At 45.8% G+C, this 27,126-nt stretch overlaps 1 protein-coding gene and 1 long non-coding RNA gene across 4 annotated transcripts in view; one reads left to right on the top strand and one right to left on the bottom strand.

Annotated features, from left to right (window-relative positions):
• Positions 1-27,126, bottom strand: part of KCND3 (potassium voltage-gated channel subfamily D member 3) — a 214,533-nt gene that overhangs the window by 122,582 nt on the left and 64,825 nt on the right. The gene's annotated exons all lie outside the window — the stretch shown is intronic.
• LOC131383530 (uncharacterized) lies at positions 7,206-13,415 on the top strand. The gene is made up of 3 exons (XR_009213669.1): positions 7,206-12,273; positions 12,654-12,844; positions 13,317-13,415. It is a non-coding gene; the product is annotated as an uncharacterized LOC131383530 (long non-coding RNA).

Here is a 27,126-nt window from a genome sequence, read left to right as displayed (position 1 = left end):
GGTTTTGTGGCTTCCTCCTCGCTGCCTCCGGAGTTGCTTGTGCCTGTGTGGGGCAGTCAGGCACACAGGCCTCATCTGTGCATGCTGGACAGCTCGGTGTGTGGTGCCCTGTGAACATGCGTGGGGCACAGGAGCGGAGTGTGTCTAGCTGGGTATGTGGGTTTCTGCCTATGTGGGGCCACGTAGGGCAGGGCATGCAGGTCTGAGGGCAGTGGACTGAGGCGTTGAAGGCAGATGGGCTCACTTGTAAGTCTGGGGTACAGAAAGAAGCTAGATCATCCACGTGTGGGTGAGGGGAGCTTGAGTGCAGGGGCAGGAGCTAGCTTGCAGGTTTATGTGTACATATGTCACATGGGGAGAGGGCAAGAGTGAGTCCCCAGAATCAGCTCTTAAGACAGAAATTCACTTCGTATTTTATTTAGAACCTGAAGGATAGACAAACACAGGCCAGGCATAAAGGAGAAAATACTTCTTATTTCCAAATATGCCTTAGGCCACCAAATACTTTGGGACACCAGCGGTTTCTTACCTCCAAGTACCACCTTTCTTCCATAAACACAGTCTCTCTCCCTCTCCAGCCTCATTGGTCCCTGGGCAATTCCTACAAGAGCAGCCCACAACACTGGACTGCTTAGGTTTGCTTCTCAGCTTAACATTTTACCTATGACCCTACGCATGGTCCTTGTCCTCTGGCTTGGTTTCCTCATCTGTAAAACAGGGACCACAACAGTATTCTTCAGGGGGTTGAGGATTGAATAAATCAATTCACCTGGAATGCTTAGAGAGTGAAGGACTCTATTCATTTTAGCTCTTACCTTAGCCTTTCTTTACCATGATTCTACCTCTGGGTGGGAAACAAAAGTGAATTTTAAAATGCCCATCACCTGCTTTGAGAAGGTCTTCTTGAATCTGCCCACCAGGGTTACCTCCTCCATCTGCTCCCCCGTGGCTCAGCACCTGTACCTCCACATGCCTGGCACATGTGCAGTACTCAAAAAGACCTTATCATTCTGATCATCACTTGACATTGACTGCACCAGGTTACAATTGGTGGTGCATGTGGCCGTCTCCCTGGGGAAACTACAAGCTTCCTGAGGGCCAGAACTGTTCAGTTGCCCCTTGGTCCCTGGGGTCTGGCACAAGGAGACTTTCAGTAAGCAATGAGTGAAATGAAAACTCAAATATAGCAGCCCCGTGGGCAGTAAAGTCATGTGTTTACTGTTATTTACTGAGTGTGTGCTTCAACTGTACACAAAGCACAGGCCTTGCCCTCCTGAAGCTGAGTCCAAGGGAAAGGGCAAAAGGGAGACAGAAAGAGGGGAAACAGCAGAGACCACACAGTGTGGGGTCCAGACGGCTTCCACTGAGGCTACAGAGGACAGGGGGCAGAGTTGGGGGTAGAGGACACAGTCCTATGACCACAGCTGCCTCCGGCCCTCAGCTGCAGGACCACAGACCAGCCTAACATGGCAACCCCCATTTCCTCTCCTATTTAGGTACCAAGCATTGCTGGGGCTCAGCACCATCTTACTGTTCTTTTTCCCATCATCAATGATAGTGGCTGTCCTACTAGTGCCAGGAACAGGGTGGCATAATCCTATCCCATCCTCCTATTAGCTGTGGCAGGAGTACTCTCTAAATCTCCCAGAGCTAGAGATCTGGGTTCCATCCTTACTCCACAGTGCTTCTTGCTGAAGATCTGCTCACAGTGCAGCCCCACTGTGACTACAAGGGTCACTATCAAACCTCTGTTCTGTCTCCTCCCTGCTTTCTGGCTTAATACCTAGCTTATCACTGTTCCAGCGGGTGACTCCACAGAGCCCTGATAGTAACGCTGATCCCCCAGGGGCTTCCCATGAGGATTCAATAAAACAGTGAAGGTAAAGCACCCGGGTCTAGTCCATGGGAAGCCCTCTGCAAACACCAGTCCCTCTCCCTTCCATCTTTGCTTCTCTTCCTTCTGCTCAATGAGCATCAATTTGAAAATGGCTTTATGTTCTGCTTCTTGGCCTGAGGCAGGGACTGGGGTCGGGGAGGCGAGGTGTCCCTGGCCTTCTGCCTCTTGCTGTAGGTGATGGAAGTGATATGTCTGCAGAAAGGCCTCCTAAGATCAAAACCCAGTGGCAATTTCTGTGACTTCGCACTCCCTCCACCAATTACAGGGGGTCTGCCACAGTGAGGAGACTGGATTTCATTAGTTGTACTCTAGACCACCCCTTAAAAGTCAGACCTGGGAAGGTGTTTTTAATTTCCCTATAGATTGTGTGTGAGCACTCAGGTACACATGTGAGTGTGTGGGTGTGTGTCAGCGTAGGGCAGCTGCAAAGGAAGACAGGGAACAAAGCTGGACACTCCTAGGTGAGCTGTCTGGCCATCTGTGTGTGTGGCACTTAGGTGTGGGTGAGCCCCAGCAACTAAGAAGGAGGGGTGTGATACTCACAAGCAGATTCCTGTACATGCTCTTTATGAGTCCCCGGGGGAACCATACATCCATGCAATGCCTCCCAGGACTCTCTGCAACACGACCCAGAGCAGGGAATGATCACTGGCACTGATCAGGGGCATTACGAAGCAGTGAGGAGGCGGGGGTAGTGGAATCAACTTGGTGCCACACAGGAGTGCAGTGTTCGATACTGTGTCTTGCCTGGGACCTGTAAGCATGGTGCTGGGGGCCTATCTTAGCCATTACATATATACAGGCATACGGATATGCAGGGCTGCTGGGCACCTCACCCTTGCCTTCTCCACATCTCTCCCAAGAGACCCCCACCCAGAGGGAGAGACCCTTCTCTCCCTCTGACCCTTCCCACTTCAAGACTCTTTACCTGCCTCTGGAAAGCCCCAGTGATGCTGTATCTGAGACTACAGTGCAGAAGCATTTCCCGGACCTGCCTTCCAAACCTCCAGGAGACAGCATTTCAGGTACTAGTGACAAGTGTGCTTACCTGCCAAACATCCATTTGCATAAGGCACTGGTTTAGATTCTAAAGGAACCAAACAGCAGCCTCCACTCTGCAAACTAGCCACAAACCTGAGTTTGCAGAGGGGCACCACTTCCCTGACACTGTGAAAACAATTAGATGAATGCAGTGTTGCCACTTAGGAGCTTTGTGACTACAGGCAAATTACTGAGATTCCTCGAGTCTATTTCCTCATCTGTAAAATGAGGAAAATAAAACTGTTTATCTTGTATACTGCCATATGCCCAGTGCCTGGTAAACAGTGGATGCTAAAAAAAAAATACCGGTTGAGGCCAGGCGCAGTGGCTCACGCCTGTAATCCAGCATTTTGGGAGGCCAAGGTGGGTGGACCACCTGAGGTCAGGAGTTCGAGACCAGCCTGGCCAACACGGTGAAACCCCGTCTCTAAAAATACAAAAATTAGCCGGGTGTGGTGGCATGCGCCTGTAATCCCAGCTACTCGGGAGGCTGAGGCAGGAGCATCGCTTGAACCTGGGAGGCGGAGGTTGCAGTGAGCTGAGATCACACCAATGCACTCCAGCCTGGGCGACAAGAGCGAAACTCCATCTAAAAAAACAAAAGAAACAAACAAACAAAAACTGGTTGAATGAATAAATGAATACAGAAGGATTGTTATTGGGATTAAGTGAGTTGAGGGAAGTAAAGAATTTATCACAGCAATGTCACATATTATGAATTGAGTATAAGGTAGTTATTATTGTTAGCTATTATCCAGGAGCAAAATCTTATCATTCAGTCAGATTGGTTCCCAGAGCTAATATAAAAGCAGGTAATTAAGGCTAAATAGTGACATGCCCCAAAGAATCTAGCAGCTGCCCCTGGAGTCCAAAGGGTGATGTGTTATATTGCATTCCATTTATTTTAACAAGTTTATATTGAGCCCATCTTATGTGCCCAGAATTGGTGAGATCCCACGCAAGCTACAAAAGAATTAAGTCAGGCTACCTTCCTAAAGGAGTTACTTTCTACATGGAGAGGCAAGATCAACACTCGTTAGCATAAAAGCCTTCCAGCTGGAGCCAGAGACTCAGCCTGCATTCTACCGGCCGGGGCAAAACTTTCATTTGTTTCTTCAACAAATATTCCTAGTGCACTGGCTGTGCAGTGGCAGGCCCCTAGCTAGGCACTGGGGACCCTGAGATATACGATGAATTCAATGAGCTGCTCCCAGACTAAAGAATGAGACCTCATGAAAATGGGTCAGGACAATTAATGCTGAAGCAGAGCCCAGAGCACCACCTCTGTAGGCGGTGGGGAGGCTCATTCCCAGTACTTTTGATGAAGGGGCTTAGGAAAAATGCTTTCTTTTTTCTGAGAGATGTGGGTCCCAAAGCCCCAGCCTGACCTCTCCTGCTGGAGGCTGGAGAACCAGGTTGTCCACAGGCACCTCATGTTGACCCCACCCTGAAAGCGGTATCTCCCACCACGGTCCCCACCCCAAGCTTCCCAGGAATCTTGGAGCATCAGCTCTGATCAGAGGGGAACTTAGAAATCATCTGAATGAAAAGTGGAGCCTCATTTTGCAGCTGAGACTGAGGCCAGGAGAAGTTGAGGACCCCAAACTACTCCATTAGGCAGCAACGAAGCTGAGTAAGATCCCACGTGCTCAGGGGTCTACTTACTAAAGCACAAAAATGCCTGAGGATTCAGAATCTCCCAGAGCCCCTCCGGCCTCACTCAGGTGCAGCAGGTGAATGAAGAGCGGTGTATCCCTGCTCCCAGCACCTGGCCCGTGGGTCCGAGATAGGAACGGGGCTCAAATGACCAGCGAGGGGGCAGCCAATCCCAAAGTGGGTCCAGGCCTCTGGGGAGCTAATAACGTGGGACACTTTGTACTGCAAGTCAGAGAAGCCAGGGTGCAGGGATTAAAGGGGTGACGGAGCAGGTGAGGAGCCCGTGACTTAACAACACACCTATACCCAGTGGCAAATGAATGAGCCTGGAGCAACAGAGAGCAATTTGGTGGAAGGAAAGGCACCCTGGGACAAAGGTGAGTGCGGATGAGGGACACAGGGAGTGTGGCTAAGATAGGCCCCCAACACCATGCTCACAGGTCCTGGGTAGGACACAGTGTCTAACACCACACTCCTGTGTGGAGCCAACTTGCTTTTACTAGCCCTGCTTCCTCACTTCTTTGTAATGGGAGGGGTTTGTGAATGCACCTGTCTCGTGCCCACTGCTCGTTAGTGTTAAAAACTAGTGATCCACAGGTCTGTGGCCAGGAGATCCTTTGGATTCCAATCTGAACTTTGCCAGCTACTTTCCAGTGTTGTGCACCTGGGCAAATTTAACCTTTCTGATCCTTTGTTTTCTCATCTGCAAAATAGGGATAGCAATATCTACCTTGAGGTTGTTGTGAGGCATAAATGTGATGCACTGGGTGTCAAGTACCTAATACTGTGCCTGGAATATACTAGGTACTCACTAAATAATATGATTAGTACCTTCATATATTCCCCTGCCCATTCTGAACACTTGTGAGAGTAGCAGAGTGCTTTGCTCATAGTAGGTGCTCAATATATATTTTTAAAGATCCATATTTACATATATACAGACATGTGGATATACAGTCAACATACATGTGTAAGTGTTTACACACATACATATAGGCTGTAGGAGCTCAAAAACAGATTCTGAAGGCCAGAAGGGACTCTTTCATTCAATATGCTTTGGGGCAGAACCGAGCTGTCCAGAGAGAGAGGTGGAACTCTTTCTCTCTGACTCCAGTCTGGGACATATACTCAGCCTGGCTCACTGTTCCCTGAGAGTCTGGTGACCATCAGACCAGAGGGAGCAGAAGGAAAGTACCAGCTTCAGTACCTCACTGCTTTCTCCAGCCTTCCTTGGTGCCTACTTACTATCTCCAGGCTAAAGTTAGAGCAGGAAAGGCTGAGCAGGTGGGAGGCGGAGGAAGGTCATGTGACATTCAACACGGATGCAGTGGGGGAGGGAAGATTTTCCAAATGTCCCTGCTAGCATCCAGCCTAGCCACCTGGAGACAGCACCCACTCAGTATGTCCTGGGCCAACTGTGGTCAAGCCTCCGGAAGCCTCTTCTCCGCTCAGGCTCAGAGTGATGCTGCAGAGTGAAGCTTTCAGGGCAGCAGCCATTGATTTCTGATCTCTGAATCTGCTCATTAAGCAGCAGGGTGACTTGCATCTACTGCCGTATTTGAGCAGAATTTGAACAATGAGAATTATCTTGCACTGAAGCCCTCACCTGGCATTGCTGACATCTCTGAAAGAATGCCAGGCTGGCTGCATACTCCCCACACTGACTGGCCGGGAGGGGGCCTGAGGCCAGAGTTAGGTGGTCATCTGCCTTCAGTCACAGTCCCCCAGACCCATGGGCTGCTCCTCCCTGCCCCTCAGCCAGTTCATAGAATGCTGATTTGCATGAGTCTCTCCATGTCTGTCCTTAGGTCTCTCTTTCATGCCTGTGTTCTGGGAGCTTAGGAGCCTTGGGAGGCCAGAACCTTGATCCTTTTTCCTGGACTCTCTTATCTTACAATGTCCAGACTGAGGGAGCTCAGTCCAGGCCACTGGATGGGCCACAGCTTGGGTAGCAGAAGTGAGCAGAAGGACAAGCAATTACCTGGTGAATTCAGGCAAATAAACAATTTGTTGGCCTTCTGGCTCCCCTGGTGTGCTGAATCCCTTTCATCTCTCTTTGGAGGTTTTTTTTTTTTTTTTGTCCATTAACCTCAATTTCCAGCAATCCGAGAGTTCCCACTGCACCCCTCCCAGATGGAGGAGTCCCGCCAAAGGGACATTACTCTAGGACTCAGGGCAAAGGCTCAGTTGCCCCGGGCTCTGCCTCTGGTCTAAGGGACTGAGCTGACTGCTAAACAACCCAGAGGACCCCCTATTTTGATGCTCCTGTCACCCTTCCCAGCACCCACTGGGACAACCTCCCTCCACTGTCCCCAAGGCCTAGGGGTGGGGTTGGGGATTGGTGGGTGGCTGGAGGAACCCTTTAGGGGCAGCTTTCCTAGTTGCTATAAATCAGCTTAGCTTTGCTGTTCTCTTCCCTCTTGCTTTACTTTTTGCCTGTTTTCTTTTAACCCTCTCTATGGGCAAAACACAGCCCCACGTGAGTGTGCCTAATTGAGGAATGTTAAGCCTTCCCATGCTGAGCTGGAAGTCAGCGTCTTTCAAAGCTGTCCACTGGGATGTACCCAGTGCAGGAGCTAAATATAGAAAGGGCTCCCTCCTCCCCCAGCCTCCCTCATCCTCTGTGGGCACGGGCACAGGCGAGAATCGATGCTACGCTTGGTGGCGACGGCAGGCTGCGTGACAGCCGCCCCTGCTTAGAGACCCTTATCTGCACCTGCCACCGATTGGCTCTGATAGAGCCCTGACATACTGCGGACAGGAAGTCACCATGGCGACCTCACACAGTGGAGCGGGGAGGGGACTGGGGCTTGACTCTGTGGAGGTAGACTCAGGATGCACTTGGGCCACCACCCTCGCGGGCTCCCAGCTGGCCAAGCAGGGATCGTGTCCCTCTGCCTTGGCCACTCCAGGCCACCTGCGGAGGGGGCAGCCCTGTCAGTGACGGAGGGGGAGACAGGCTGTGTTATTCACGCCGGAAGTCCATGGCATTCTCAGAGAGCTCTTCCCTGTGCCTCCCCAGAACACTGAGAATGGATGAATCAGTCCCGGCTCATCAGAGCCTTTCATGCTAAACCAGCCCAAATGACTGATTTAGAAACTGCGTGGTCTTGTTCTTTGAGTGGATTTCTGAGGCACACTCCAGAGCAGGCCCAGGTCTTCATTATCTCCATGCATACCCTTTGATTAAGCATCTGTGACCACACAGCACTGTGTGCTGTACCCGAAGAGGCAACAGAGCAGGAGACACTGATGGGAGACACGCACCCAGAACACCCAGGCAGCAGGGAAATAATAAAAACAATATCGCTGTACCAGCACTCAGCTGATCACCACAGCCCTGTGAAGAACTGCTAGAATTCTAACTGAATATGAGAGTAGAGAGGCTCGGTGCTTTCACAAGGATCCCTGGTAAGGGGCAGAGTGGATGCACTCAAGTTTTCCAGCTCTGGTACCGGGTAAGGACATCTGGTGTTTACCAAACACTGGACCATGCGTCTGCAGCAATAGAACTCCCTGGGGGACAATCTTAAATGCAGATTTGTGGGTCTCACTCTGACCTGGAGATTCTGCTTCCAGAGGTGGAGGCTGGTGTTGATCAGTCTTTAGGTGACTATGGCGTGCAGCCCTTCTGGGAGTCACGTATAAAACCATCAATGCTTCCTTCAGGAGCCTTGGTGAGCACATGGTCCAGTGAGTCTTAGCCCCAGCAGGGCATCAGAATCACCTGGGCAGTTTAAAGGAACAGTAATGCCTGGGCCCCACCCAGGCCCTTTCAGGTAGAATCCTTCATGCTGGGGCCTGGGCATACCTGACCTTAGAAAGCTCCATGGGAGATTCTAATGTGCAGCTGGAACACTGGACCATGCGCCTGCAGCATCGACCCCTGTATTTTACAGATGAGGACCCTGCAGCTCTGTGAGAGGGAGTGAGTTGGATGAGCTGTCAGCAGTCTCGTAACTACCTGGGTGGAGAACTAGGAGAACCCAATGTTTTGACTTTCATTTCAAAGCTCTCTCTACTTCTAAGCTCTGTGTCCTGGGGGCTGTGAGCCCCAGAGTAGCCACTGGAGTCCCATTCTCAAGGGTGGTGTAGGGTGGGAAGAGTATACTAATTTTCCTTTCCTAGACTCATTAGTTTGGAGAAAGAGCTATCAGGCTGTGAAAGAAGGTAGAGACAGACACATAGAGCCTGATGTTTTAAAGTGCATGTGGTGTGCAGAGACCCCCAGTCTCTGGGGTCAGCATTTGTGACTATGAACATGCCCAAACATCTGCACCACCTCCCCTGCCTGGGAAACAGCACAGCGTCTTACCTGGCAACCATCCGGCCCATGTTGTAAGGACCCACTGTCCATGTAAAGTTCCCCACTGTCCAGACCATTCCAGAAGAGGAGCTTCCATCCTTTCAGACCTCCTGCCATTTCGTGTCAGCATCAATTATTTGGCAGTTGTCATTTACTTGTGATATGTGACACCTAGAATCACTATATATTTTTCTAAATAAAACAAAATATAACTCTTTTCCTGTCTTATCAAGCCAAATAAGCAACTTGATTTTTAAATTTTGCCCTAGGCTGGACCTGGTTCTCTCTCAGGACACTGCTTCTTTTACCTTGCTTTTCCTCTCTACACTGGGCTCAGAGATATCCCCTCGATCCTGACTTTTGGGGTTGGGGGATCAGGTTGTGCTGATCATTCACTCTTTCCTTATTCCAGATCTCTCTGTGCACAAAGCATCCACTCCTTAATCCAGTCTGACCACAGCCATCAAGATGGATCCAAAGAAAACTAGGGAACAAGCTGCCCACTGCTTCCCAAGCTTCCCATGCTCTCCTGACTTCCATACTCCAACATCTCTGAAGCCTTTCTCGTCCCCACACACCACACCTTTCTTCCCTCTAAAGTCTTGCTTTCACTGTCCCTGCAGATTAAAACACCCACTCCCCTCTTCTGGCTAACATTTCCTGTCCTTCAGGATTGGTCCAGAATTTGCTCAGTGGGATGACATCTCTGTCCTCATTTCCCCCCTGCTGTCCCCCAACCCTGGGCTCCTGTTCCCTCATGTTCAGCCAGCTGTCGCAGCACCTGCCACACTTCATGGGGCACAAGTGTGCAATGGAGATTGATGAACTGATCTCCATGAGAGAACAGACTTGTTGCTGGGGTGTGCCCAGGGAGTCCCAGATGTTGTCTTCAGATGCAGAAGAGTTAGAAGGCAATGTTTTCTTTATGTGTGTACAAAATAACAAAGGGGAAGACTCTCAGACCATATCCTATTGGTATTCACATCTTGTGTGTTGCCCTTGTGTGTGGGCTGGACTTGTTGACTTGCTTCTACCTATTATGGCAGAAATGACATGGCATTCATCTTGGTGGCCTCTGTCTCTCAGATCAACTGCCCTTGTATCAGCTGTCAGCTGTCATGACAAGAGGTAGGCCACACGGTGAGGAATGGAGACCAACCCACAATCACGTGAGTCAAGGCTTTAAGTGACTGCAGCTCTGGCTGACATCCTGACTACAATCACGTGAGGGTTCTTAAGCCAGAGGCACCCAACTAAGCCGTGTCTGGATTCTTCACCCACAGAAACTGTAAGATGATGAATGTTTGTCGTTTTTAGGTAGCTAAGTTTTGGGGGAATTTTATTATATAGCAATAGATAGCTGATTAATATTTGTCCTTTGTATTCCTCCTATGTGCACACATGCTGTGAGCATAGCACCTAACAGGGCTTAGAACAGGCCAGTGGACTGGAAAGGAAAGCTGTCTGGAGACTCTGTGCTAGGAAGCAGAGCTCTGATGAAGACAAGCTCAAATCCCAGCTCCTCTACCACCTTTTTAACCATTCTAATACTCACTGGATTCTGCCTCTCTGCTGTGTCTCCAGAACACACTGCCTGTCTTAGTAGTTCATTGTCTTTCTACTTGAAATTCGTTCATTCATTTACTCAATTAATACTTGTAGAGTACCTCCTAGGGACCAAGGACTATTCCCCACTGCAGAGGAGCCTGCAGCTCCCACTGACGACATAATAGCTTTACTTGCATTGTTCCTTTTCCCTTGGCTTCCCTGAAAACACTCTGAGGGTTTTAAGAGTCACTCTCCTCCTTTCTCCCCTTGGATAGATCAAGATTTGATTGACATTTATTTAGCACCTATCATATGTCTGGAAAGCAGCTGGGCACTTTTCCATACATTAGCTTATTTAATCCTCACAAATGCTTGCTTGTGAGGCAAATATAATTCCCATTTACTAGTGAGTAAATCAAAGCTCAGAGAGGCAAAATAACTTGCTTCAGTTGCACAGTAAAAATAACAGCAAACGGTTTTGGAATGTTCTGAACAAACTCATTTAGTCCTCCTCCAGCCCAGACTGAGGCAAATAAATGTTAGGTAACTTGCCCAAGTTTACACTTGTAAGCTAGTAGGTGGTAGGGCCAGGAACAAAACCTAGGGCTCTGACTTTAGAATTCTTATTAGTAACAACACTAAGGGTTGTAGCAGGACTAAAATTCAGAGTTAGGTCTTTGGACTGGAGTCCCCAGTCTGTCAGCCCTGCTCAGAGATGCTCTTTCCCACCTCCTGCCCAGGCCCCCTCCCTCCACCCAACTTCTCTTCTGTGTTCCAGTGATGTTCCAATTTGATGATGAATTTGCTTCTCTTGAGTATTTCCTTGACTTAATTCAACACTTTTTTTGTCTCAAAAATAAAGAAATCAGAACTCTTCTCCTATCATAGAAATGTCACCCATTCCCTTCCCCAACTTTGTGGAGGTCTTGCTATTGGGGAGATGTGTGCGAAAGGGAGAAGGAGGGGGGCAGACAAGAAAGGAATAAATAAAACTAAAGCAGCAAGGAATTTCTCATCTCGGAGGCTAAGTTCTGTTTCAAAATGAGTCCAAAACTGGTCTCGTGCCTTTTTTTTTGAAGACTGTGACAGTAGGAGAATAATGTGAGCTGGCAAGTAATAAATAGTTTCTATAGGCTTCAGGTGGGAACTTAAAATTCAGAAGGCAGGCTCCTCAATTCTGAATTAACTTCCTTTCTTCCTGGGCACAAGAAGGTCTATGTTTCTCTCATCTTCTCCCTGGCCCCACACACGCTCTTTCATGCAGTCAACATTCCTGCCCCACAATAGGTGTGATTGCATCCCATTATGTTGTCATGGCAATATCCATTGCCATCTGGGGGGTGGGGAGGTGGCAGTGGAAACAAATGAGTGGCCAATCAGGCTTTCCAGGAACGTCTCATCATGACACACTGCTCACTGCCAACTGCCGGAGCTGGGTGGAATAAAGATGAGTGTGTGAGGACCCTATTGAGGGGGCACAATGATAGTGCCCCGTCTAATCTCAGCCAAGGGGTCGAGAGTCAGAGGGACATTTTGTCCATGTGAATATCTCTTTGCTGAGTGACGGGTTATTGATCAGCATGAGACGGGAGAACCAAACAGCAAATGGTAACACAGAAAGCAAAAGGCCCTTCAAGGTGGTAATTGTCACGTGATACATATGAAGGATACATGGGAGTTAGTTCTTTTTGGTGCCGAGAAGGGCCAAAGGTTATAGAACCTAGTGTCACCATGGTCATTGCTTCTTCCTTCCCCCCTAGTCCAGAAACAGGAAAGGAAAAGTCCTGTTGTCAAGACCTCCAAGGACAAGAACCAGTGAAGCCTGGTAACAAACACATTATGCTTTGAAGATCTGCCAGTTAGCAGCTGTGTGGTCTCTCTGTGATTAACATCTCTCAGCCCTATTTTCACTTTTATGAGATGGGGATTATAATACCATATCCCTTGTAGGGCCATCGTGAGGATTAAATGAGCTAATGCATGCCCACCTCATGGTAAGAACTCCATAGACATTAGCCATTACTATTCCAACTGATCACACACAGCGCCACCAAGGATGATGCCACTGCAGTGTCTCCCTATCTCCCTACCTTAGGTTTTACGTTCTGGGGAGCAAATGCAGCAGGAATAAATTTTCAGTGGCCTGGGAGCCACAGCTATAGCCTTTTGCCATAAGAAACTCCCAAACTCTCTCTCTCTCGCTAGGTGCGAGCAAGCCATTGCCTCCCCCTCAGAGGACCCGGTGGAGAGAAGGTTGACAGCTTGGCTTTCTCTTTAGAATGGCTGTTGACTTCGCACTGCCGTCCACAGAAGAGCTCCCTAACCCCACCCGAGGGCACGGAATGGCCTTTCCTTAAAGGTGAAGCACAACATCATTCTCAAGTGCCTTTGCAAATGTACGTGAACAACCTCTCAAGGCTCAGATCAAGAGGTCTCCAGCTCACACTCCTGTCCCAATATCCAGTGCCCGACATTGAGCCCCTGGGGCTTTCTGATCAAGAGTGGGGAGGACAACCAGCCAGAGCGGGCAGCTGAGGTCACCTGGAGTAATTAATCCTAAAGGTTACTGGTGCCTGTTCTGCTGGGGAGCAGGAATCCAATTACCCACAGTGACAGCAGCTTAGTCCCTGGGGAGATACTCATCTGCAGGGCGGTCAACAACCTGTCCACCTGAAATCTTCCTGAGAAGCAACCCCAACCTCCACCCCATTCACTTCCTCCACACACCCTAGCCAGGCACAGACCTCAGCTAAGGAGGACATTGCCCAGGCCACACTGCCTGGGTTGTGGTGCAAAGGAGTGAATTCTGGGAGACTGGACCAGGACAGCTTCTAGAGGTCTCCTAACAAGAACCCATTTCTCCTGTAGAATGAAGACCAGAACTGGTCATTTACCCAGGCCGAGCCAGACCTAGATGATACATCAGAAGCAGAACAGAAAGAAAGGGAATGAGAGAATCCAAATGAGTTTTTTTGTCCATTAAATAAATATGCAAAATTATGCAGATGTGGAAATGAGCATACAATTTTTAATCAATTGCTCTGGCATCATCATGAATAGACCTATGGTTCTGGATGAGGGGACCGCTGAGAGATAATTCTGGCTCCCTTGCCATCAGCATCCCAAAGAATGTAGGTTAGGAAGCAGGGGGGTGGTCTTTGCCAGATGACCTTTTTGCTCTTTTTATGTGGCCCTGACTCTGACTAAGATGGGCTCCTACTTCTAGAATTTCTTTCCTGGACAAGAGTGAAAAAGTGGCCAAGTCTTTTGCATGGCTACCACCAGGGAAAGGAATTTGACTTTTGTAATGCAAATTTACTTCCTGGCTTGAAAGTACATGATTAAAATGATATCTTTCAGTGTGGGAGCCAGACAGCAGATTTAGTATTAGAAGGCAGCAGCTGCTGCTTACACACAGGGGTGTCTGCAAGGTACACGGAGGAGTAGGTAAAAAAGTATTTGTTGGGGCCTGGAGATCCTAGGACTTGCTAATCAGAATGGACCATTCAGGTGCACTTATATAAACCTAAACACAAGCAGGGTGTAGTATAAGAAAAGCTGAGTACCTTCAGATTGGTCATTCATTCATTCAACAACATTTATTGAGTACCAAATCCAGGTACCAGCTGCTGTATATAGTTATATAGCAGTGAACAACACAGACTTAATGAAGACTGCTGACCAGGGCTCAAATTTGGACTCCACCACTCAAGAATAATGTCATATTGGGCATGTTGCTTAATCTCTCTGTGCCCCAGTTTCCTCTAAAATAAGGACAATGCAAGTACATATTGCCACCTCTGCTTTCAGCCATGATAAAAAGAACTGGATTTACCTTTCTGTCTTAAACAACTAGAAAGTCATACAAAATATAGGAAACAAATATTTTCAAACATTGGACAAAAGGCGATACAGGACTATGATCCTTGAGAGAGGTGAATCAAATGGGAGACCCTTACAATTTCTCTACCCTACTGCCTGCATCGGATTTCCAGCCTGCAGCACAGGGAAGGGGAGCCCAGCGCCCAGAATTCTTGGAGTTCAAGACGACTGAGGCAGCTAGAGTGTGCAGGCACAATGCCAGAAACAACTTTGGCTATTTGAAAGGGGATCCACTTAAAGAGCTTTGCCAAAATACTGATTTTCACATGCAAGGAATGAAACTCCATAAGGCTGGAGAAAGAACCATCGCAAAGCACTAAGCCAAATGATTTCCAGAGCTGGGAAGAGTTCATGTTCCCAGGTGAGAATGAACAGATTTCATGATACAGTTGTGTGCTGCATAACAATGTTTTGGCCAATGCCAGACGGCATATATGATGGTGGTCTCATAAGATTATAAAGGAGATGAAAAATTCCTATCACCTAGTGACATAGTGACATCATAGTCATCTTAACACTGTAGTGCAATGCATTACTCACGTGTTTGTGGTGATGCTGGCATAAACAAACCCACTGTGCTGCCAGTCCTAGGAAAGCATAGCACATATAATTATGTACAGCACATAATACTTGATAATGATAATAAGTGACCATGTTACTGGTTTATGTATTTACCAGTTACTGTTATTTTACAGTGTCCTACTTCTATGTAGAAAAAAAAGAAAGTTAACTGTAAAACAGCCTCAAGGAGGTCCTTCAGAAGGTATTCATGAAGAAGGCATTGTTATCATGGAGGATGATGGCTCCATGCATGTTATTGCCCCAGGTGACCTTCCAGTGGGACAAGACAGAGGTGGAAAACAGTAATATTGGTAATCCTAACCTGATGTAGGCCTAGGCTAATGTGTGTGTTTGTGTCTTAGTTTTTAAAAAAGTTTAAAAAGTAAAAAAAAAAACCCAAGTCCCCTTTTTTAAAATAGAAAAACTTATAGAGTAAGGATGTAAATAAATATTTTTTATAACTGTGCAACGTATTTGTGTTTTAAGCTATTACTGGAAAAGTCAAAAAGTTACAAAAATTAAAAAGTTTCTAAAGTAAAAAAGTTACAGTCAGCTAAGGTTAATTTATTATTGAAGAAAAAACAATTTTGTAGTATAGCCTAAGTGTACAACGTTTATAAAGTCCATACTAGTGTATAGTAATGTCTCAGGCCTTCATATTCACTTACCACTCACACAGCCTCACCCAGAGCAACTTCCAGTTCTGCAAGCATCATACCTGATAAGTGCCCTAATATAGGTATACCATTTTTTATTTTTTATACTGTATTTTACTGTACCTTTTCTATGTTTAGAGACACAATTACCATTGTGTTACAACTGCCCACAGTATTCTATATAGTAATATGCTGTACAGGTTTGTAGCCTAGGGGCAATAGGCTATACCATATAGCCTAGGTATGTAGTAGATTATACCATCTAGGTTAGTATAAGTACACTCTATCATGTCTGTCCAACTAAATTGCCTAACAATCCATTCCTCAGACTGTATCCCCATTGTTTAGTGATGCGTGATTGTATACAAAGCAACAGGTAGGGTCCTCAGAAAGGCATCACATTCACAGTGAGGCTAAATTAGCCCTAGACAAAAGGCAGTGCCAGACTTACCCTAAGAGATCTTAAAGCAAGCCCTGAAATAATCAAACTGATTCCAATTAACTGTATACCAGAACAAAGTCCAACACTCTTTAAAGGAATACAAAAAGAAAAGATATCAGTGGCTAAAGTAGTAAAATTAACTATGTCTGGCATCTAATAGATGTGTGTATTGACTCATGCTTGTAATCCCAGCACTTTGGCTGAAATGGGAGGATCACTTGAGCCCAGGAGTTAGAGACCAGCCTGGGCAACACAGGGGGACCTCATCTCTAAAATAAGCTGGGTGTAGTGGTGTGCACCTCTGATCCGAGCTACTCAGGAGGCTGAAGTGAGAGGACTGTTTAAGCCTGGGAGGTCAAGGCTACAGCAAACCATGATAGTGCCACTGCACTCTACCCTGGGCAACAGAGCAAGACCCTGCCTCAAAACAACAAGAAACAAAAACAAACCCCACAAGGTATGCAAAAAAGAAAAAAGATAACTAATAAGCAGGAGAAAATCAATCATTAGAAAATGACTCAGAAATGACAGAGATAATGGAATTAGCATACAAGAATGGTAAAACTACTATAGCCAATATACTATATGCTCATGAATTTACAGGAAAACATGAACATGGTAAGGATTAAAAAAGGAAGATAGAAAAGGGACCCCAATAAAACTTAAATAAAAGACAAAATACAATAACTGAAATAAAAATATAATAAATGAGATTAACAGATACACTAAAAGGATCAGTGAATTTGAAGAATAGAAATAGAAAATATTCAAAATAAAGCAAAGAAAGAAAAAAAGATTAAAAAAAAAAACCCATAGCATCGGTGACCTGTAGGAAAGTAACAAGTCATCTAACATATATGTAACTGGGGTCCCCAAAAAGAAGAGAAACACAGAAGAAATATTTTAAAGAGATGGTCAAAAGCCTTCAGAATTTGGTGCAACCTATAAACTCACTGATCCAAGAAATGCATTGAATTCCCAGTAAACACAAACCATACCAAGGCACATTATAACCAAATTGCTGAAAACGAGTGATAAAATCTTAAAAGCAGCCAGTGGAAAAAGGACATTACACACAGAGGAAAGACAAAGTGGCAGACTCTTGTCATAAATTATGCAAACCAGAAGACAACAATGGCCTTAAGTACTGAAAAGGAAAAAACCTGCCAACCCAGAATTCTACACCAAGCAAAAATATCAATCAGAGATGAAAGCAGAGTAAATATTTTTTCAGATCAAAGCTGAGATAAGTCATCACTAGCAGATTTGCCTGTAAGAAATTTTAAAGGAAGTTCTCCAGGAAAAAGGAAAATGATACTAGATATAAATCTGGATCTACACAAAGGAATAAAAAACACTGGGAATAGTAGATATGTGGGTAAATTGAAATAAATTTTTTACTCATCTTTGAAGTCTCTTTAAAAGTGTTAACTGTTTAGAACAAAAAAAATTTCACTATATTGTTGGATTTATAAAATATAGAGGTAAAATATATGACAATTATATCACAAAGGACAAGAGGTACAAAATTGAATATATAAGTTTTTTTATAGTATACATGAAGTGGTATATTATTAGAAGGCAGATTTTGATATGCTAAAATGTATATTTTAAATCATAGAGCAACCACTAAAAAAAAATACATATGGATAATAAGCCAGCAATGGAGATAAAGTGAGATCATAAAAATATTCAGTTAATACAAAGTAAGGCAGAGAGGAAAACATAAACAAATTACATATGAGACAATCTGAAAATAAACAGCAAGATAGTAGACTTAAACTCAATCATATCGATAATTACATTAAGTATACCTAATCTAAAAACTTCAATTAAAAAGCAGAGATAATCACACTGGATTTTTTTAAAAAAGCAAGACCTAACTATGTGCTATCGGCAAGAAACACACTTTAAATATGAAGACACAAGTATGTTAAAAGGAAAAGAACAAAAAAAGATATACCAAGAAAAGACTCATCAAAACAAAACTGGAGGCCGGGCGCGGTGGCTCATGCCTGTAATCCCAGCACCTTGGGAGGCCGAGGCGGGCGGATCATGAGGTCAGGAGATCGAGACCATCCTGGCTAACATGGTGAAACCCCATCTCTACTAAAAATACAAAAAAATTAGCCGGGCCTGGTGGCGGGTGCCTGTAGTCCCAGCTACTCGGGAGGCTGAGGCAGCAGAATGGCGTGAACCCGGGAGGCGGAGCTTGCAGTGAGCCGAGATCACACCACTGCACTCCAGCCTGGGCGACAAAGTAAGACTCTGTCTCAAAAAAACAAAACAAAACAAAACAAAACTGGAGTGACTATATCAGACAAAGTAGCCTTTAGAACAAGGAATATTACCAGGGATAAGAGGGATTTTATAATGATAAAGGGATCAATTTTTCAAAAAACAAACAAACAAACAAACAACAACCCTAAATGTATATGTATTTGTTGACAGACCTCAAAATACATGAAGCAAAAGTTGATATAAAGAAAGGAGAAATAGACAAAACCACACCTATAGTTGGAAATTTAAGCATTCTTTTCTCTGTAATTGATAGAAAAAGTAGATTAAAAATCAGGAGGGGTGTAAAAGACTTGAATAATCACATCAACCTCCTCGATCTAACTGACATTACTAGAATACTCTAACCAACAACAGCACAATCCACATTGTCTTCAGGTGCATATAAATCACTGGCTAAGATAAGACCATATTCTAGACTATAAAGTCTTAATATATTGTGATAAAATGAAATCATATAGCCTTTAATTTGACCATACTAGAATTAAACTAGGGATAAAAAATTAAAAGGTATCTGGAAAATCCTCAAATATTAGAAGATTAAATAATGCACTTCTTAAAAACCCATGAGTCAAATTTAAAAATCACAAGGGAAATTAGAAAATATTTTGAACTGAAAAAAATGACAATATACCAAAGTCAATGGTATGTAGTAGCTAAAAGTGCTCAGAGATAAATTTATACCATTAAATTTTATACTGGAAAATAAACATGTCTCAAATCAATGATCTAAGCTTCTACTTCTACCTTAAGAAACTAGGAAAAGAAGAAAACTAAATCTAAAGTATGCAGAAGGGAAAGAATAATGAGCAGAAGTCAATGAACAGAAAAGCAAAGAGAAATTCAATAAAACCAAAAGCTCTTTCTTTAAAAAGATGAATAAAATTTAAAAAATGCCAGACTAATCAAAAGACAAGATCACCAATATAAGACATGAAAGACTGAACATCACTACAGCTTTCTTTTTTATTTTTATTTTTTGAGACAGAGTCTCGCTTTGTCCCCCAGGCTGGAGTGCAGTGGTGTGATCTCGGCTCACTGCAAGCTCCGCCTCCCAGGTTCACGTCATTCTCCTGCCTCAGCCTCCCGAGTAGCTGGGACTACAGGTGCCCGCCACCGCTCCCAGCTAATTTTTTGTATTTTTAGTAGAGATGGGGTTTCACCGTGGTCTCGATCTCCTGACCTCGTGATCCACCCGCCTCGGCCTCCCAAAGTGCTGGGATTACAGGCATGAGCCACCGCGCCCGGCCAACATCACTACAGCTTTCACACACATCAAAAAGAGAATATTATAAACAACTTCATGCTAGTAAGTGTGAAAATTTAGACAAATTGGAGAAATTATTTGAAAGACACCAGCTACCAAACTACCAACACTCATTCAAGAAGAAATAGATAACTGGAATAGCCCTGTATCTATTAAATAAATTGTATTTCTAGTTAAATCTTTCCACAAATAAAATTTCAGGTACAGATGGCTTCACTGATAAATTCTACTAAACATTTAGGGAAGAAATAATACTAATTCTATATAAATTCTTCAGTGTAATTTATCATACAATAAACTAAAAAAGAAAGCCCATGTGATCATCTCAAAAGATGTATAAAAAGCTTTTAACAAAATATGATACCTATTTATGACTGGAAAAAATCCTACAGCTAACATCATACTTAACAGTGAAGACTCGATGTTTTCTCCCTTGGACTGACAACAAGGCAAGAATGCCTGCTTTCATCATTTCTATTTACCATTTCATTCAACATTGTATTGAAAATCCTAGCTGGTACAATAAGGCAAGAAAAAAATTAAAAAGGATACAAACTGGAAACAAGTAAAACTGCTGGCTCCATGCTCATCCGTGTAAAAGTACCCCACTTCCTAGGGAAGGCGTAATGACTGAATTACAAGGACTGAGCTGCAAGTATGTGGAGTGCTTAGAATAGTCCCTGGCACCTCAAAAGTGCTCAGTAAATGCTCAATATTATTGTTAATTCAAATGATTACAGAACGGAACTGAGACCATATAATGGGGATCTATCTATTGATGGAGGTGGTTGTGAGAAAAATGCCTACTTGCCTCTGAAGCACCAGATGCTCACGCCCATGTGGGAATGGGGGAGGGCCATTGGAAGACGGGGAAAAATGAGCCCTTAAATTTGTACTTCTCCATCAAAGGCCATTAGGACTCCAAATCTCATATAATCCTTTAATGACCGTGGAAAGGGACAGGGCAGGTAGAATTATCTACATCCTAAGGATGGGGGAACTGAGGTAAAGAGCCATAGACCTGTGCAATACCAGGACTAGTCCTGAGGTCTCCATCCCAGACCACTGCACCTTCCACTACACCATTCTTCCTTTCCACAGGACAGGTCTCAAAACAGGGTGCTTCCCTGCTTCTGCAGACAGAATTGAATAGGCACATTTATGAGAAGGATGGTCCAGAACACAAGTGCACCTTGATAAACAATGGTAGTCTATGAGGCACTGGGAATCCAGGATCCTGGAGATTTGCCTCTTTGCTTTTGTGAGGTTGTCCTACCCTGCATATTTGGCTGAGGTTCACACAGTGAGGCTCCTAGAAGACTAAAACTTAAAATACCCAAATCCAATTGTGGCACATAATAAGTGCTCAGTAAATGTTTACTTAGAAACTCTAATCTGACTGGAGCCCAGGGAAGATGCAAGTGGCTTAGATTTAATGAAATAAGTGTGCACAAGAAAACCACTTTGTAAACTGTAAAACAATGTACAAACACTGATGTCAATGCTAGCAGTTGTGTGAGAAGACAATGACATCTAAAAAGGAAGACCTGAGCAAACTGTCGTTTGGGTGAGTGTAGGAGCAGAGCTCGGAAGAGACCTAGAAACTTGAAAAATAGAGTTTACAAAGCATGTAGTAAATGAATTGATGGGCATAGGGCTTGGGGAGAGAAGCAGGCTTCTCTACCATCTCTTAAGGACTTTTCAGTACCATGCTATGTGCTAGAGAAACAGAGATGAAAAGACACAGTCCCACCACTAACCAGCTCATAGCCTTGTGGGGAGCGACAGGCACATAGAGACCCTCCATACGCTATAGTGAGTGCTGGGATGGTGGTAAGTCCATGGTGCTTTGGGGGCACAGAGGATTTGGGGAAGGGGAGAGGGGCGTTGCTAGTAAGACCAGAAAAGAGCGGTGATAGAAAGTAGTTTTAATATGAAACTGTGGGGCTGAATGGAGCCCAAATAAAAAACAAAAACAACTTAATTTCCTTTGTTGCCCAAAGGAAGTATAGGAAGTACTTTTCCAGGCTGGAGGCAGGGAATGATGAACCAGGAAGTACAACTAGGGATGATGAAGCAGGCTTTTGAGTCATGAGATTATTTTTCTGTGCATGGGTTATACCCTCAAGATTTTGCCACCTAATGAATGTTAAGATGATTTTTACATCTTAAATGACTGTGTGTAGAAGCCCCTGTAGGGGGGAGGCAGCTGAGGAAGGGTGAAGAGGGGAGCTGTCCAAGTGATGGCAGAAGAAAGATGACAAAATCACATGAGAGGACCTGGTGCTGAGGTGTGCTAACCCCAGAGCCTGAGCTCAGGGCATCATTTCACCCCCAGGGCGCCTTCATTCATTAATTCATTCAGCAAAAATGTCTTGAGTACCTACTATGTGCCAAGCACTGTTCTAGATGCAGGGAATGGAGCAGTAAACAAGGGAGAACCCTTGCCCTCAATATACTGGCATTCTAGATTGGGGAGACAGACAGTAAACAAGCATACACGTAAATGAACAAGATAAATATAGGTAACGATAGGTGCTATGAATGAAGTAAGAGAGGGTAATGGGACCAAATGGAGGCTGATGGTGGGCACACAGCTGAGGTGAGTGGCAACTTTAGGTGTGGGGTTCAGGGAAGGCCTCTCCAAGGGTGTGACGTTTGCCTGGGACCTGAATGATAAGAGCAAGCCCTATGATGATGTGGAGGAAGCAGAAGAAACAGCTGGTGCCACAGTCCTGAGGCAAATTCAAGGACTGTAAAGAAGGCCAGAGGAGCTAAAGCCCTGAGGGCGAGGGGGCATGGTATGAGATGGGTTAGGAGAGGAGGCAGGGTCTCATCGGATAAGGCCTGGAAGGCCCTGGGATTTTATTCTAAGTACCTCAATTTGTCCCTTACCAAAGTGGTCCCTAATCCAGATTGAATGATGTCCCCACAGCAGGCCGGGCAAATTTACACATGAATACAAAAATCTCACAGCAAAGTTCTTTCAGTCGAACCCGTGCTGGAGTCCCCTCAGCAACACTCTTACCACAGGATAACCTCACCTAAAGCTGGAACCCAGTCCCTCCTGAGATCTAACATCTTGGGACTGTTAGGACTCAAACTGATTTGAAACATGTGCCACCCATTTCTCCAGGCTCTAAGCAGCATCTGAATGAATGACACTGCCCTTAAAGGGGCCAGCCTGAACGGAGGGAGATGGGGAATGTTTCAAGGTTCTCATTAGGAGCTCAGCTTGCTGCTATAACATCTCCCTCTCATCTCTACTTCTTACTCCTCCTTAGGAACAGGGAATGAAGGACAGCTTTGCCCCCAGGCCACTGGACCAATGACCACTTAATGCCCTAGGGAACGTATGGGAGTGGGAGAGAACCCCACCCGGCCCCTCCAGCTGGTAGACAAAATGGAGGCCTCCAGTTCCTGCCAACATTCCATCTGGGGAAGGTCATGCAGACCCTGCACTCACAATCAACTGGGCAGAAGCGAACCCTTGGGGAGGGCAGGGCATGCAGCTGCGTGGGCGCCATCTGCACGTGAGTCCTGACCTGGGGGAGGAGAGGTCGTCTTCCTACAGCCCGACCTCACACATTCCTTCTGCATCTCTGGGAAATAATCACACTCCCCGCACTGAAGAAACACAGTCAACAGATTCTGGTTTCCTAGATACGCCAGTGGCTTCTAAAAATAGCCAGGCAATGACAAAGCAAATTGGCATATGGACTGCAAATAATTCCAGTACCAGCTTGCTTGGCAGCACTCAAACCTCCCAGTGCTGGGTGCTTCCTCCTCTTCCCTCCCATTTCTGAAACAGTCTCTTGTTGCTGAACACCCCAGGCCAAATGTGAGCGAAGGGGCAGCTGCAGCCCCTGTGGGGGTCCAGCCCAGGGCTAGTGCACTCTGCTGGGCTGAAGCCACTCCAGGCTCCTCCCACTTCCCTCCTCATCCACTCCACATACTCTGCGGCTCCACACTCACACTGAAGGTCCACTGCCAGTCAAGCCACCGGCAGCTCTGTGTGTGCCCCAACACTCCCAAGCAACCAACCTCTTCCTTTGTGTAACCAAGGTGGGGCTGCCTTGACCTTCTCACTCCAGGACTCCTCTTCTGGGGATAGGCCACTGTCCAAGGTACCTCTTACTTTGACTCAATCCCTCCCCTGGCCCCAGCAGGGAGTCTTTGCAAAGTATCTTCTTCATCTGAGCTTCTTCATTCTCTAAACCCTGTGTATGGTTGTGTGCAATGTGCCAGGCTTTGTGGCGGGCAGCATACCCAGCAGTGGGAATTCCAGGAGGAAGAAGACAGGTCTGTGGCTGGAAAGAGTAAGGAAAACTAACATGGTTGAACTCCTACACTTAGCCAGCCACTCTGCTAAGTGAGCCTCACAAGTTGTCTCATTTATTTCTCATTCAATCTCTATAGTGACCCCATGATGTAGAGATTCTTATTGTCTTCTTAACTCTGTAAACCAATTGAGGAAAGCAGCTCCGAGGAGTTGAGTAACTTGTGCAAGTCTACAGCTGAAAAATGTGTAGCTGGAATTTGCTTTTACAGCAGTACAGCATAAAGGCCCTCAAATCTCTTCCATGAAACCACAGCAGCTCCCTCAAGCAGCTTATTCTTCAATGGAGCTTGGGTCAGGGCCAGGCGGTTAACAGACCCTATCTCAGAGAATACAAGAGTCTTTTGGAAGGATCATTTACAGAGGTAGAGGCAGGATTATGGGAACCAGCAAGAGATGCTGAGGCACCCAGGGACTAGCAATGGCAGGAAGCTGTGTCTACCCCAGGCCTGAAAGGGCAGGGGAGGAAGTAGGGATGAGGGGCTGCCCAGCAGCAGCGCCAATCATGAGGAAGTGGGGAGAAAATACCTCATGCCTCTCTCTTCCCACCTTTAGGTCTCCCACAGGCTGAACTCAACTGGATGCCAGGCACAAGGGAGGACTGGGGATGCAGTACAAGTCTGCCAACTGTTCCAAGTAATGTTTTATCTTTTCAATGTCACCAACCACCTGATTTCTCCCAGGCCTTTGTTAGGAGGAATCACTACTTATTTTCATGGTTAATTCTTTTCATTGCATGAAAAAAAGCTGAAAGGGGTACCCTGGCCTTGCCTTTTCTAAAACTGTTAGGAAGATCAACAGGATAAACCACAGGTCTGAGCTCCTGGGGAGATAATGTGGATGCCTAAATATTAGGTATCCCAGTGGTAGGGATAACAAGAAAATGCTTATGAGCAAGCAATGATTTAAAAAATTTTAAAGCTACTGCAACAGCCACGGTGTTCTCTTCTCAAGGCAGCTAAAAAACTCACTCTGCAGACATTTCTGTCTCCAACTATTTGTTGCCTTGAAGCCTAAGAATGCTTCCAGGCAGCCCTAATTTGTCCAAGATGAACACAAGAGAGGTGATGCCATTATGAACCCGTGGCCACAGGCAGCATCTTTAATTCATGAGCAGGGCGGCATTGGCAGGAGAAAAGGAAGGGAGACATTAAGAGGAACTGCCTTCAGATTCTGCCTTGGACTCAAGGTAAAACTGAGATTTTAGTCCATTCCAGCACAGCTAAGTGGTTTTCAATTTGTGTTTGAGGAAGGGTGATACGGCTGCAGTCAGGACAGGAGGGGTTCTTCCCACACACCAGACCACCAGGTGCTAAGAGCACTGTGGAAGATCCACCGGCAGTTATTCCTGTACTTTTATTCATTCATTCAACAAATGTTTACGGAGTACAGTACAGCATTTAAGAGTGAGCTCTTCTGAGTCAGAAAGTCTAGGTTCAAATCTTGCTCCTTACTAGCTGTGTGACTTCAGGAAAGTTTGCTTATCCTCTCTGTGCCTGTTTCCTCTCTTTTAAGTGGTGATAATATTAACAGCATTTATATCATAGGTTGTTAGGAAGATTAATTCAGTTAATACATGTAAGGGCTCTGAACAGTACCCGGCATATAGGAAGCATGGTGGAACCTCGCTAGATACACTTTGGCTATGCAGTGAGATTTGGATTTGAGTTCTGCATCTAGCAGTTAGCAGCTGTGTGATTTCAGGCAAGTTACTTGACCTTTCTGAGCTAGAGTTGCCTCATCTATAGGAGAATATAGTCTCTGTTTTATATGGTAGTTGTAAGAATTCAATGAGATGGCAATGTATAGTATTCAATAAATATTGACTGTCTCTTCTGTTTTGATAATGGCCCTGCCTTAAGGCTAATGTCTGGGGATAAACCAGGCACACACATTCAGATCTGATCATCCCTGCAGGCTTTGAATGACTACTGGAACACCAGTGAGGAGGCCTGGTTCTACCCTGTCCTCGTTAGCTGTGTGACCATGTGCAAATTGCCTGACCTCTCAATCTCAGTTTCCCAACCAGCAAAATGAAGGGTTTGGAATATATGGCCTCTAAGGCCCCTTACAGCTTGAGGCACATTCTCCCAGACCCTCTGGACTTCTGCCCAGACCTAATCTTGAGAACCAGTGTGGGAGAGTGGAGAGGACACGGCTTATCAGAATAGATATGGGTTGCATCCTAGGTACCCGATGGCCTAGCACAGCATCAGACACACCCAGAGGTGGTTTCCTGCCTGCTTCCCTTGCCAGCACAGTCATTACTATCTGATTCCTCAATACAGGGCTGAGGCTGAAAAGCTGAGATGTGCCCCAAGATTGCCCTATACCCTTCTTCCTGTGCCCCATCTTCCCAAAGTGACTTCCTCTGGTTCTCCAACAAGCTCAGGGCATCTATCCCACTGAAGCTTCCAGGCTCAGGACCCTGACAGGTAGTTGTGCCTAACCTGAAAATTTATAGAAGCATCCAACCTGGGCAGCTGGGCTGGTGAAGAGGGAGTGTGTGTGACCTTTTCACTTTTGTCTCCAGGATTTTAATCTCCGGTGTTATAACACCTGGGTCAACATCTTGGAAATTTATTTCTGTACTGCCAGCTAAGGAAGCTGCACATATTTCTGTCTCAATGAAAAAACCAGTAGGGCCCTGCTACCTTATCTGAAGCTCTAAGCTCCTCAGCAGAGGTGCAGTACAGGGGCTTCGTGCACAGGGTGCTAACGGTCAGTTGACTTAGGGCCACCACGCTGGTAGGTAAATGACTCCTCCTTACCTTACTCCTCCTCCTGAAGGCAGTGGGGTGGGCAGAAATGCTGCTTCAAGCACCGCCGTGCAGAGGGGGCTGGGCAGAGGGCATGGGAGTGTCTGACCACTGGGCAAATGACATGGCTTAGGACTTCAATCATGCAGGAATTCAGGAGTTGTTCCTCCAATATGCCCACGGGCCAGGACCACCAGTACAACCCTAACTAGGACCCGCAGTCACAAGCAGATGGCTCATGGCAGCACAGGCCACAGAGAGATGTGCATTGCACTCTGCTGCCCTCCAACTATCCATTCATATCCACTCCACATTCACCAAGCACCTGCGTGCCAGGCACTGAGTGTGAGACCTCAGAAGCAAAGGTGAACAACATGAGCAGCCTCCCTCTGAAGAGTTCCTAGCCTGGAAGGGGAAATTATGGACACATGAACAAATAATTATGATAATGTACACTAAGTGATGTAATACAGC

Source organism: Hylobates moloch, unplaced genomic scaffold (assembly GCF_009828535.3).
Source record: "Hylobates moloch isolate HMO894 unplaced genomic scaffold, HMol_V3 SCAFFOLD_5, whole genome shotgun sequence".
In the NCBI taxonomy this organism is placed as follows: Eukaryota; Metazoa; Chordata; class Mammalia; order Primates; family Hylobatidae; genus Hylobates; species Hylobates moloch.
The sequence above is the reverse complement of the archived record's forward strand: the minus strand, read 5'-3'. Positions and strand labels throughout refer to the sequence as shown.